The 14122-nt window shown below is 41.3% G+C and overlaps 1 pseudogene; it reads right to left on the bottom strand.

Moving 5' to 3' along the window:
- Positions 1-12982: 12982 nt before the first annotated feature.
- On the bottom strand, positions 12983-13829 carry LOC108534872 (beta-1,3-galactosyl-O-glycosyl-glycoprotein beta-1,6-N-acetylglucosaminyltransferase-like; annotated as a pseudogene).
- Between the last annotated feature and the right edge of the window lie 293 nt (positions 13830-14122).

Here is a 14122-nt window from a genome sequence, read left to right as displayed (position 1 = left end):
TTTTTTTTTTTTTTTTTTTTTTTTTTTTTGAGACGGAGTCTTGCTCTTGTCACCAGGCTGGAGTGCTTTCTGATCAGTCCTCAGTTTTCTGAGGATGGCATATGAAATAGCTACCTTGGTAGGCACTTCTGGCAATTATTCTTGGAAGCTCAGCCTGGGGCCTGTTTCCTCAGCCTTTCCAGTAATTTTGAAAGCTCCTAGTTCATTATATTAAATCTCTATAAGTTTAAAGTGGCTAAAATGGTTTCTTTTATTGGCAACCAAATCCTGGCTGATACAGATGAAACCCTCAATGATTCCTTCTAGCCCCCTGCCTCCTGTATTGTTCTCTAAGTCTCTTTATTGTCAAAGAGAGCTGGGATCAAACCAGCCAGTGATAACCCTGGAATGCCACATTGTTACCTGAGTTGCTACTATTCCTCCCCTGTGTGCTTTAATGCTTAGAACTAGGCTCTGGCAAGACTTGTTCTGATTGGTCCAAATTTTGGGGAACTAGAATCTCTCCTGCCCTACCCTGGTGAAGGCTATTCACAAACAGATGTAAATGTGAGCTTAGAAGTACTGACTCTGGCCCCAGGCGTGGTGGCTCATGCCTGTAATCCCAGCATTTAGGGAGGCTGAGGTGGGCAGGATTACCTGAAGGCAGGAGTTCGAGACCAGCCTGACCAACATGGTGAAACTCTGTCTCTACAAAAAATAAAAAATTAGCCAGGTGTGGTGGCACATGCCTGTAGTCCCAGCTACTTGGGAGGTTGAGGAAGGAGAATCACTTGAACCTGGGAGGCGAAGGTTGCAGTGAGCCGAGATCCTGCTACTGCACTCCAGCCTGGGTGACAGAAAAAAAAAAAAAAAAAAAAAGAAGTGCTGACCCCTTACCTACCAATTTTCTGCTTCTATGTTTCATCCACCTGCTTAGGACACGAAGGCTTCCCCTTGAATCTTTATTGTGCCCTTTGGACAGGGTGCCTTGTTGACCTTGCTGCTCCTCCATGTGTGTCTCTCTATAACTGGGTCATTTCCTCTAGAGCACTGATTCTCTTGAGTTGGCCTTAAAAGTTTCCTGGGAATCTAACTTAAAATGTCAATTCCGCAACCCAACCTTGATTGAGTAGGTTTGAGGTATGGTGGGAAGTCTGCATTTTTAACAAGAGCCACAGGGCATTCTGGCCCACAAGGACCTTGGTCTACACCTTGACAACTCTCTGATGTCAGTGTCTAGCCTGTGTTAGTGGGTAGAACAGACAGCAAGTCCTAATTCCTTCCCTCCTCCCTGTACTGTGAGAATGAGAAAAGAGAGAGGTTAAAGATAGCCCCTAGGTTGTAAGCTTGCCTGACTGGGATTATGACTGTAGCACTAGCTCATACAGGGAAATTAAGAAGTGAAACCAGTCTGTGGAGTAAGATAATGAGTTCCATTTGAGACATGTTGGGTTTGATATCCAAGCGAAGATGTTATATTGTTGGTAGCTAGTAATAGATCTGATGACTCAGGTCTGGAAGTTGATTAGTAATAGATTCTCTGTCGAGACTTCAGAGAATCACTGCTGTAGCCCAATTATTTCATTAATGTGATTCAAACCATGGTCGTCCTGAAGATGACATAAATACTAGTATCATGGCTGGGCATGGTGGCTCACGCCTGTAATCCCAGCACTTTGGGAGGCCAAGGTGGGCTGATCACGAGGTCAGGAGTTCCAGACCAGCCTGTCCAACATGGTGAAACCCTGTCTCTACTAAAAATACAAAAATTAGCAAGTGTGATGGCACGTGCCTGTAATCCCAGCTACTGGGGAGGCTGAGGCAGGAGAGCTGCTTGAACCTGGGAGGTGGAGGTTGCAGTGAGCCAAGATCGCACTGCTGCACTCCAGCCTGGGTGACAGAGCGAGACTCAGTTAAAAACAACAACAACAAACAAACCTAGTATCATTTCCAATATGACATGGAGTCAAATATACTTTATATTTCTTACTGGGTTGTAAAGCAGAAAAGTGAAAAGATTTGTGGCAGACAAGTCTGTATTATAATTTGCCTAGAAGATGCTTGTGGCCCAGCTCTTTCCCTTAGGGCTCTCCTTCCCCCTCCCTTAATCCTTCTCCTCCTTTCCTCCAGCCCACTGAGAAATTTATCTTGGTTGTCTAAATTGGAGAAGGAAAGATTATGTGGGATAAGGGCAATAGAGAAGAATAAAAACCAAGACTAGGAGTATTATTGTAAATGTTTCAGCTGGTCACAAACCAGCTCAGGTAAGATAATGATGCTTCTGCAGGTGTCTCGCAGGTCTTTGTGTAAAGGAGAACTCTAGACTCTTCTTCCAACCTTATTGTAAAAGTCCTGTTTCTGCTTTCTCTAGGAGTTAAAGCCACTGTTTAAAGTAGCTTTCAAGCTCTGTTTTCAAGTGAAATATTATGCAGAAATAGTATTTCATTACTGTAACTCTACTTGATCAAGTTCAAATATATACATTTGTTTATTCTAAAGTTGTTGCCTGAATTCCATGAGAACAATGAGACTGTTCTGATAGAGATGAAAGAGTAAAACTAGGGTATATGGGCAATGGTTATATGTAAGCAAACAAGTTTATTCCTGATTTGTATTGTTTGCATAATATTGATAAAATTCTGATCCATTCAGGATAATTTGCATTTGCAACTTTTTTAAAACAACATATTTTGCAATCTTAGGATACTGCAGATAAACAGATATGGTATGAGAACCCTAATTCTGAAATCTAAACAAAAATAATTTAACCTTGGTGTCAGTCATAGATACTCACTGAACACTTAGTATGTTTTAGACACTGAGATTATTTTAGAGAACAAAACAGACACGTGGAATTTATAGCTTAAGTTCCATTAGACATAGGCAGATAGACATTAAACAAATAATTGTAAGTAATAATAAGTGCGTAAATTAAAGGTTGAAAGAAATTCTAAGTATGCTGGGAATGTTTGACAGAGGACCTCATCTTATATAAATGTGGTCGAAGATGTTCTTCCTAAGGAAATGATATTTAGATGGAGACGTGGAGAGTGAATAGGCAGAGGTAAGGGGAAAAAAAGTATTCCAGGTAGATGGGTCAGTATGTGTGAAGGCCAAAAGGTGGCAGAGAGCATAGTCTATTCAAGGAACTAAAAGTCCCCATGGCTTTCCCCCAACAAAGCTGAAGAGAGTGGTGAGCTATACATAGAGGTCAAATAGTATAGGACATTTTAGCCAATGCATTAAGGTAATTTGCAGAGTACTAATTGATGGATTTTTTTAGAGACAGAGTCTCAGTCTATTGCCCAGGCTAAAGTGCAGTGGCTCACTGCATAGCTCATTGCAGCCTCAAACTTCTAGGCTCAAGCAATCCTCTCACCTCAGCCTCTTGCGTAGCTCAGACTATAGGCTGCCACCATAGCCAGCTAATTTTTTTTAACTTTTTTTTTTTTTTTAACAGCTTTTATTTTAAATTCAAGGGGTACATGTGCAGGTTTGTCACGAGTATATTGCATGTTGCTGACGTTTGGAGTATGATTGAATCCTTCACCTAGGTAGTGAGCATAGTACCCAACAGGTAGTTTTTCAGCCCTTGCCACCCTCCCTCCCCACTCTTGTCATCCCCAGTGTCTGTTGTTTCTGTCTTTATGTCCATAGACACCCAATGTTTAGCGCTCACATATGAGTGAGAACATAGGGTATTTAGTTTTCTGTTTCTGCATTAATTTGCTTAGGATAATGGCCTCCAACTGAATCCATGTTGTTGCAAAGAGCATGGTTTTGTTCTTTTTTTTTTTTCTTTTGAGACAGAGTCTTGCTCTGTCACCCAGGCTGAAGTGCAGTGGCACGATCTTGCTTCACTGCAACCTCTGCCTCCCAGGTTCAAGTGATTCTTCTGCCTCAGTCTCCCAAGTAGCTGAGATTATAGGCGTGTACCACTATGCCAGCCTGATTTTTGTGTTTTTAGTAGAGATGGGGTTTCACCATGTTGACCAGGCTGGTCTTGAACTCCTCATCTCAAGTGATCCGCCTGCCTCGGCCTCTCAAAGTGCTGGGATTACAGGTGTAATACACCGCACCCAGCTGATTGTGTGTGTGTGTGTGTGTGTGTGTGTGTGTTTATATGGCTGTGTAGTACTCCATAGTATATATGTACCATTTTTTAAATCCTCCAGTCCACTATGGATGGGTACCAAGGTTGATTCCCTGTCTTTGCTACTATGAATAGTTACTTTTTAAATGTTTTGTAGATATAGAGTCTTGTTGTGTTGCTCAGGCTGGTCTTGAACTCCTAGCTTCAAGTGATCCTCCTGCCTCAGCCTCCCAAAGCACTGGTATTACAGGCATGAGTCACTATGACCAGCCCTAATTGATGTCTTTTTAATCCCAGAACTTTGTAAACCTTAAACCCTCCGCCACTTGGGCTGTAAGCCAAGGGGTATTTTTCCCTAAGAGGCAAAGGAAGTATCCCAAAGAAAGTCAAGAACAGAAACTTAAAAGTTTTGGCTTTTAAGTTTAAAACAAAAAATTAACAAGCTAGGCATTAGAAAAATTTGGACAGCATACTCACTGAGTAAGAGTATAGTACAGGGCCTGCATGGGGTGCCTGAAAGTTGGACCTGAGCACAGTCTCACAGATAAAGATGATCCCAAGTGGGCTGGGGAGAGGAGCCATATATTTTCCAACTTAGAGCAGGCTGACCAGGATGGTGGTGGTGAAATGATGCAAATACCAAGGGCAGCAAGTGTTTAGAAGAAGAGACAGAAGGGCTCAGTGTACTAGAATGGGGTTGGGGACCACCACTTAATATTTCTTAGAGCATCCTGACATATCTATGTTAAGTATTTGGGCCATATTTAAAAGACAGTGGAAAGCCACTGGAGGATTTTAAACAGAAACCTGACTTGACGATATCCCTCTAGCTGGGTATGGAGAATGATTTGAAGAGTGTGAGACTGATCTAGAGGGAAACTGTGGAGTTTCCATCTATAGGATGGTAGCAGCAGAGATGAACAGAAATGGACAGCTTATAGATATCTGTCTTAGTCTTCTTAGGTTGCCATAATAAATACCATAGACTGGTGGCAAAACTATAGAAATTTGTTTTCTCCTAGTCTGGAAGTCCCAGATTAACATCTGGCAGGGTCAGTCTTTGATGAGGGCTCTCTTCTTGGCTTTCAGATATCTTCTTGCTGTGGCCACATATGGCAGGGAGAAAGCAAAACAGACAGAAAAATCTCTTTCTCTTCTTATAAGGTCACAGTCCTATGGGATTAGGGCCCCACCCTTTGACCTAATTATATAATCTCCTAAAGACCACCAACAGAGTTATATTAGGGGTTAGGGCTTCCATATATGAATTTGGAAAGAACACAATTCAATGCATAGTAATATCTTAACCTTTAGGGACTGTGCTTGATTGGATATAGGGATGAGGTGGAAGAAAGTGAGAGGAGTCAAGGATAAACTGAGGTTTCTGACTTGGGCAGAATTGATAGTGCCATTTGTGGAGATTGGGATCATTGGAGGTAGAGAAGATTTTAGGGAGAAATATCTGAACTTAATGTTAAAAATATTTATTTTGAAGTATTTGTGACATATCAAATAGAAATATCAAGTGGGTAGTTGGTTATTTGGGCCTGGAATTCGGAAAAAATTTGTGGTATACAGATGTTGATTTAGGATCCATTAGCCTAGAGATGGTATCTTAGTCTGTTCATGCTGCCATAAGAAAATACCGTAGACTGGCTGGCTTATGATCAACAGAAATCTATTTCTTGCAGTTCTGGACACTGGGAAGTCCAAGATCAAGGCACCAGCAGATCTGGTGTCTAGTGAGAGCCTGCCTTTTGGTTCATAGACTGTGCCCTCTCACTGTAATCTCACATCAAGGAAGGAATAAGGGAGCTCTCTGAGGTTCCTTTTATAAGAGATTAGTGCCACGAGGGCTCCACCATGATGACCTAATCACCTCCCTAAGGCCCCACATCTAAATAACATCACATTGGGGATTAGGTTTCAATATATAAATTTTGGGGGGACATAAACATTCAATCTATAGCAGTTAGCCATTAAGCCATGGGATGGGTGAGAGTCCCTAGGGCAGTGGTTCTCAAGCCTAAGTGTGCATAAAAATCGCTTGGATAGTTTGTTAAAACACAGGTTGCTTGGACCCACCCTAGAGTGTCTAATACCATTGTACTTTCAGAGGCAGTATGAACATTTTAAGGCTTTTGAAATATACTGGTAAATTTCTTTCCGGAGAGCTCATAGGATTTATATTTTTACCAGTTGAGTATAAGGAAGTCTATCCTCATCGTACTCTTTCCTGCATTGAATACTGTAAATTTTTAAATATTAGAAGCATAAAAAGATCTTATTCCAATTTTGTTTTGCACATCTTTTTTATTTATTTTTTATCAGTGTGATGGTGAACATTTTTTTCCCCATCTAAAAATACTGTTTGCAAGTCCTTTGGTTTTTGGTAGAAACTTCTCAGTTTTTACATATTTATATTTTAACACATTTATTGGAAGACCCTTTAATACATCACTGTATTTCATAACAGGCATATTTTGCAGATAATTCCCACTGGTAAAATGTACCTAATGTGTATGAATCTTCACAATTAGGCAGGTCTGTGATATTTACCTTTGTGACTATGATGAAAAAATACCCTGCTACTGTTATTCCAAGTTTAGTAATATAAAAATGTGGCCTATGAGCTGGGAGTGGTGGCTCACGCCTGTAATCCCAGCACTTGGGAGGCCGAGGTGGGTGGATTACCTGAGGTCAGGAGTTCAAGACCAGCCTGACCAACATGGTGAAACCCCGTTTCTGCTAAAAATACAAAAAATTAGCCAGGCATGGTGGTGGGCACCTGTAATCCCAGCTACTCGGGAGGTTGAGTCAGGAGAATCGCTTGAACCTGGGAGGCAGAGGTTGCAGTGAACCGAGTTCGCGCCATTGCACTCCAGCCTGGGCAACAAGAGCAAAATTCCGTCTCAAAAAAAAAAAAAAAAAAAGTGGCCTGTGTAGTGCCAGAAATGTTTCCTGGTGTATGTGTGGTAAACAAAAACAAGACACTCTCATTCTAATTGACCCAAGGCTGGCTCTTCTGTGGTCTTTTAAGGGGGTGGGGACCCAGAGATTCTTCCTCTTTTTCTAAATGCAGAACACACTTGACTGGCTCTAGGAAACTGGACATGACCTAATGTTCCATCTTACACGATCCCATTGCATGGGAAAGCCAGCCCAAACGCTTAGCCAGACGGCAGTGAAGCTACTGATGATAAAGCCAGATACTAGCTCAGCTGTCTTGTCTCTGTGACTCTTTACTTTCTGACAGCCCTTTTAGTCAACAAGGTTAGATGACTTGAACGTATGCCTCAAACACTTACAACTCTTTCCTGGCCTGTAGCATCACTTGTTAATTTGTTATAACATCTGCCTTGGCCCCTTATCGTCACTACTTTTGGCATCTGACAATCTCAATACAATGAAACTGGGATTAGGTCTGGTTGGATGGCTGTGAAACAAATGTTCCCAGCATCATCAAATTGCATGTCTTTTCTTTCTTTTTTTTTCTTTTCTTTTCTGTGTTTTCTTTTCTTTCCTTTTTCTTTTTTTTTTTTTGAGACGGAGCCTTGCTGTGTTGCCCAGCTGGAGTGCAGTGGTAGAATCTCGGCTCACTGCAACCTCTGCCCCCCAAGTTCAAGCGATTCTGCTGCCTCAGCTTCCTGAGTAGCTGGGATTACAGGCATGTGCCATCACACCCAGCTAATTTTTGTATTTTTAGTAGAGATGGGGTTTCACTATGTTGGTCAGGCTGGTCTTGAACTCGTGGCCTCGTGATCCACCTGCCTCAGCCTCCCAAACTGCTAGGATTACAAGCGTGAGCCACCACACCCAGCAATTAAATTGCATTTCTAAAGTTACTTAATCATAGCTGGAGATATTTTCTGGCTCTTTGAAGTCGGGATAGACAGCAGATTTTGCAGATAAAATGCACAGGGCATAATATGGCATCCTAGCAAGGCCAGCTGTCTTCATACCCAAAGGATATGGGATTTTACAATATATTTTCACTCTGAATGAAGGTTTTGGGATCCTCTGACTCTTCTTATATCAGGTAAAGAACAGAGCATGGTGGAATGGACTTGAACTCTGAGTTTAGACAGATCAATCTTCTGATTTGGAGTTCAGACAGATCAGTCTTCTGAAAGTGACCTGGAGTCACTTTCTTCCTTTCTTAGAATTTGTTCCTTCATTTGCAAAGTGTGGTAATACATGTCTGACAGAGCTATTGTGAAAATGAGGAAATATGCAAAACATATTGCAGGTGCACAAATGTCAGTTCCCTTCTGTTATTGACGAGGAGTTGCCTCCACTTTAATGAAAAGGATTTTTAGTGTGACTAGGATTCAGAAGGTAAGTTTTTCTTTAATGCATAGCCTGATTCTTGAACGATAATGACTCAGCCACAAGGGCTTGAGTAATTGTTTTATGGCTTAGACTTCCCTTGGCATGAGGACCCCACCCAGCCTATATGAAAATGAATACCATTAAGCAGCCAAATGTTTCTCCATTTTAATTGAATATTGTGTGTGGAGACCAAGACTCTCAATAAGTCCAAGGACTCTTGTATGTCATGTCCTTAGCATGATGATCTCCCCACTTCTTTTTACAGTCCATGATGGTGGAAGAAGATAAGACAGGGAATGTTCCTGTTTGGGGCTCCACTGAAAGCCTCTGGTGCAATTTCCTGTAAGGCCTCCACTTTCCGTTTGCTGGAAATTTTTAATAATTGAAGTAATACCATAATTAGAACTTCCAAAATCACAAATTAGAAGTGGCTGGGCTTTAGACCCCCTTGAGTCAGGATGAGATAGAACAACTCAGCTTAGACATCTGATTGATTACCCATTACCCCCATTCAGTTATTAAAATGGGATCTCTAAGTCTATGAGCCACAAGACATGGTCACCTTAGTCTCATTGATATTTCCAAAAAAAAAAAAAAAAAACTTCCAAATTATTTTTAGTTTAGCTCTTTTGATCAACTCAGGTTATGTCCTCACACAACCTCCAAACCCTTTTAATTCAAACTTGATGGATGAATTGCTTGAATATATTTTCCCATGGGTATACTAAATAGAGGTATTATTGTCAGAACTTATAGGAAAAGTAGTATAATTTTATACTTTTAATAGTATAATTTTATAAAGTTAATATGATTACTAACTTTATTAAAAAAAGAATTTCTTCCCTAGGAGGAATTCTCTGGCTTAGCTAAGTTGGTTATAAGATCATGGAAAAGAAGGCAGGGAGGACTGGGAAGACTTCTGTCCCAGATTCTAGGGCAGTTACCAATAAGTTTTGTCACACTGGTTGCATCAGAAAATTCTCTAGTCTTCACTTCCTCAATATCAGGGAGTTAAGCAAAATAATCTCCAGGAGTTCTCCTATAAATGCAAATTATGGGAACTCATCTATTATATAAACCAAGGCCCACATTTCTGTCTTGGAAATTCTGAATCTCTCCTTATGAAGTTGTTAGTGGAGTGGGGAATTTTCAAAACTCTATTTCTCATCATTTCTTAGTTTTACCATTAAGTGCCACTGGTAATAGACTTAGAGATATTTATTATGACAACAGTAATTTAGCATTACATTCAAGGCATATGGAGAAAACAAAAGGTTCAAGTTAAAAGCATGCCTAAATATGTCTCATTTAATGAACTTAACAGACTTGCAGAAGCTTCCCACTAATGCAGTATTGTTTACAACTTATCTCCATAAAGTCTATTGAGTTGTGCCTTTCCCATTTGATTCAAACTTACGCGAATTAACATTCGTGAGTACATTTTACTTCAAATCACACCTATCATAGTACATAACTCAAGTCCTAAATTTGAATTAATATTGCGTTAAAATTCCTTGCCTTCTTCTGATATGCTTAAGAAGGTGGATGATACGACTTAATCACATTTTTGGACACTTAGGATAACTCTTACTATTTAAAAACAAAACTGAGAACTGAAATTCTACTAACCATAAGAATTGACTGTAAAAGTGACTCACCCAATTTGGTGGTCACCCTAGTTTTTAAAAATGAGGTTTGAATGGAAAATTGTAAAAGCAAAAGACTATTAATAATGGCAGAAGGTGGGTGTATGAACAGGTGTAGTACATTGTGGTGCAGATATGTGAAATTGCTGTAATTTTAAAGAACCACATCCCCATTTTTTTGTTACCTTCTTAACAAATGGTGATTTTATGATTCAGAAAAAGATGTACTAAATGTTGAGATGAGACTATCAGAATCTTTTGCTTTTAAGAGGGTGGGAAGAGTTCAACTTAAAATGTTAGGACTCAAAAAAAAGAATGAGTATTATTTGTTTTAATCTGAATTTTACCCCAGTGAAGGAGATTAAACATTTTCACAAGCATTTATAACAACCATGACCAGAAAGACCTGGCTGTTGTGATTTCTTACCTGAGTTTCTGCACCAGCTTGCTAACTGGTTTCCCTGTTTCCAATATTGATTCTCTATTCTGCCAACAAATTGACCTTCTAAAACACAAATCTGATCATGACCTTCTTCTTTTAAAACACCTTTAGTGAATTCCCATTGCCTTCAGAACAAAATTCAAACCTTTAGCATGACGTAAAAGGTTCTTCATTATCTGACATCTGCCCTTCTGTTCAGCCTTATCTGCCAGCATGCTTCCTTGCTCCAATACACCCGCTTGTTTTTGTTTTTGTTGAGACAGAGTCTCACTTTGTCGCCCAGGCTGGAGTGCAGTGGCATGATTTCAGCTCACTGCAACTTCCTGGATTCAAATGAGACTTGTGCCTTAGCCTCCCGAGTAGCTGAGACTACAGGCGTTCACCACCATGCCTGGCTAAATTTTGTATTTTTAGTAGAGACAAGGTTTCACTATGTTGCCAGGCTGGCCTCAAACTTCTGATCTCAGGTGATCTACCTGCCTTGGCCTCCCAAAGTTCTGGGATTACAGGCGTGGGCCACTGTGCCGGCCCAATATAACTTCTTGGTCATGCTGAACCAATTTTACTTCCCTAAACTCACCTCACTTTGTCATCACACTTTCCTAACTCTGCAGATACTGCACCTCTTTCTTGGACTGACTTTACTCACTTCTTCATGTGGGAAACTCTTATTCATCCTTTACTCAGCGACCATCTCCTTTCTTGATTTGTACCCACTCCTCCAGTTTGGTGTTAAACCATTGTACCCGTTGCATATTCTGATGCATACACCATTGCATACTTCGTCTTACTCTAAATCTTACTTCATCACTCCTCTACAATGCAACTGTCCATCTTTCTCTAGACTGAGACCTTCTAGAGGAAAGATCTGTGTCTTCTTTATCTTTTTCCCTCAGCACTGACTATAATGCCTGGTACACAGTAGGCATTCTGTAAATGTATGCTAAAATAATCAATGCGTAAATAATCCAGAAAAGTTCAACATGGACTGACTTTAAAATGAGATTAATTATGACAATTGTTAGTTCAATTTTTTTTTTTTTTTTTTGTTTTGAGACGGAGTCTTGCTCTGTCGCCTGAGCTGGAGTGCAGTGGCCGGATCTCAGCTCACTGCAAGCTCCGCCTCCCGGGTTTACGCCATTCTCCTGCCTCAGCCTCCGGAGTAGCTGGACTACAGGCGCCCACCACCTCGCCCGGCTAGTTTTTTGTATTTTAGTAGAGACGGGGTTTCACCGTGTTAGCCAGGATGGTCTCGATCTCCTGACCTTGTGATCCGCCCGTCTCGGCCTCCCAAAGTGCTGGGATTACAGGCTTGAGCCACCGCGCCCGGCCAGTTCAAATTTTTTTAATTAAAAAATTCTTTACCTTTAAATCTAGCCAATTTTAAGCTTTCTGAGATGGCCTACAGAGACACACTACACAGCACAATGTTATAGCAGAAAAGAAATTATTTACAAGGATCATTTAGAGTAAAATCAAGTCTCTATTTTAACAAATATATGAGATAAATTGTATCTTTATGATTATTTGTTGCTGTAAATGTATTCATACCAGGACAATTGTCACATTTAAAATTCTCTAAATAATTTTGGCACAGGTGAAATCTTCTAACTTTGTTAAGTCCCTGAGCTCTTTTTCTTTCTTTCTTTTTTTTTTTTTGAGGCAGAGTTTTTGCTCTTGTTGCCCAGGCTGGAGTGCAATGGCGCAATTTCGGCTCACCGCAACCTCCGCCTCCTGGGTTCAAGCGATTCTCTTGTCTCAGCCTCCTGAGTAGCCGGGATTACAGACATGCACCTCCACGCCCAGCTAATTTTGTATTTTTAGTAGAGATGGGGTTTCTCCATGTTGGTCAGGCTGGTTTCGAACTCCCGAGCTCAGGTGATCTGCCCGCCTCAGCCTCCCAAAGTGCTAGGATTACAGGTGTGAGCCACCGTGCCTGGCCTTTTCTTTTTATTAGACAGGGTTTCTGTCACCCAGGCTGGAGTGCCATGGCATGATCACTGCGCACTGGGGGCTCAACCTGCTGGGCTCAAGCAATTCTCCCATCTCAGCCTCCTGAGTAGCTGGGACTACAGGCACAGCAACTAGAACTCCTGGGCTCAAGCAATCCTCCTGCCTCAGCCTCCCAAAGTTCTGGGATTACAAGGGTGAGCCGCTGCATCCAGCCTCTGAGCTCTTTCAACAGGCTGATTGTTTTGTGTCAGCCTCTTCTCCAGCTGCCTCAGCCCATTCTCTTCAGAATGACTTGCTACCTGCCCTGGCTTCATAGCTACTTTTATGATACCCTCACGTTAACTCGAGATGAACATTTAATGCTCCAACCTTTCTAGCCAATTGTGCTCTGCAAAAACTAGGCAGCTTCTCTGACACGATGACTTAGAGTCCTTGCTCCAAAGAGGGCCCTATACAATTTTCCTGGTGCTTATTGACAAAGAAGAGGAACCAGATAGTGTCAATTTTGTGCATTCTTCTTCTTATTCCTAAAATTCCCTATAGTGGCCAGTGTTTTAAAGTCTCCAAAGCTTTATGTCTCAGATGCTCATCTAAACACTGGATGGCAAAGAAGTCACCGTCCGTGTCAAGCTTATTGGCAAACAAATGGTGATTGCGCAACATCCAGTTCAAGGTGCTAGCTCTGAAAATCACACTGAGTGCATTGCACATGGACCCTACTGCAGGTGGGTGAGGAGTGCCTCAAAGTGCCGCCACTTGACAAACCTACAAGCTGCGTGCATATCAGACAAGTCATAATTATGGCTTAAGGAGAGTGAGCTGGGGACTTCAGGAATCCTTTGGACAGTGGCCTAGAGATACTTGCTGTATGTGTCTCGGGCCTACTCCATAAATTTTAAATTTTTTTCATTCTCTAGCATATACTCCACGTCCTCCCTACTGACCACAAAATAGGCACTGCCTGAAAAAAGAGATGTTTCGAGTGGAGGACACATTTTGACAGTCCCCATGTTTGTCAGCTTTCCATTAATAACTGCATACCCCCTTTTCCACCTTTCTTCCTTACTGACTAGCATCCTCTCAGTTTCCAGGTTGTTTCGACCCATTAATGACTTGAGCTTCCTGAAAATTTCCAGGTTGGTTTGAATAGCAAAATCCATACCACAAAGATTTGTCAAGTACCCTAGTCTGTACTCATTGTGTAGAGGTCCTTCATGCAGGTGCGATCAGCCTGAACCACTCCACAGAGATGCAAAAACCTCACCCTCCGCCCCTCAAGGCTCTGTCTGGCAGAAGTAGCACAGTAGGGCACCTTCTTGCACCTCCAGGGCCAGACTTTCGCTCCAGCACTTTCTCTCCATGCAGAGTAAAGCACAGGTACCATGATGGGTGCTGGATGTCACCTGGAATCAGAGCACTAAATGATCCAGACTTTCCTTAATTCTAAATGTGCTGTTCTTTATTTTAATATATCTTTGCACTTCCGATAAATGCAAACTGACAACCTTCAAGGCCATGAAAGAAGAAAAATCTGTTGGTGCTTGAAGCCTAGAAGACCACCCTTAAGAAAAAAAAGTCCCTGATCGTTGTTTGAAATGCTGAGGAAGTTGCTGTGGAGGAGACTTTGTTTCTTTTACTTTTTTCCTTTTTTATTTTATTTTATTTTTTATTTTATTT

This window comes from Rhinopithecus bieti, unplaced genomic scaffold (assembly GCF_001698545.2).
Source record: "Rhinopithecus bieti isolate Rb0 unplaced genomic scaffold, ASM169854v2 scaffold_11291, whole genome shotgun sequence".
Classification (NCBI taxonomy): Eukaryota; Metazoa; Chordata; class Mammalia; order Primates; family Cercopithecidae; genus Rhinopithecus; species Rhinopithecus bieti.
Note: the sequence above shows the minus strand (reverse complement) of the source record. Positions and strands in the feature narration are given on the sequence as shown.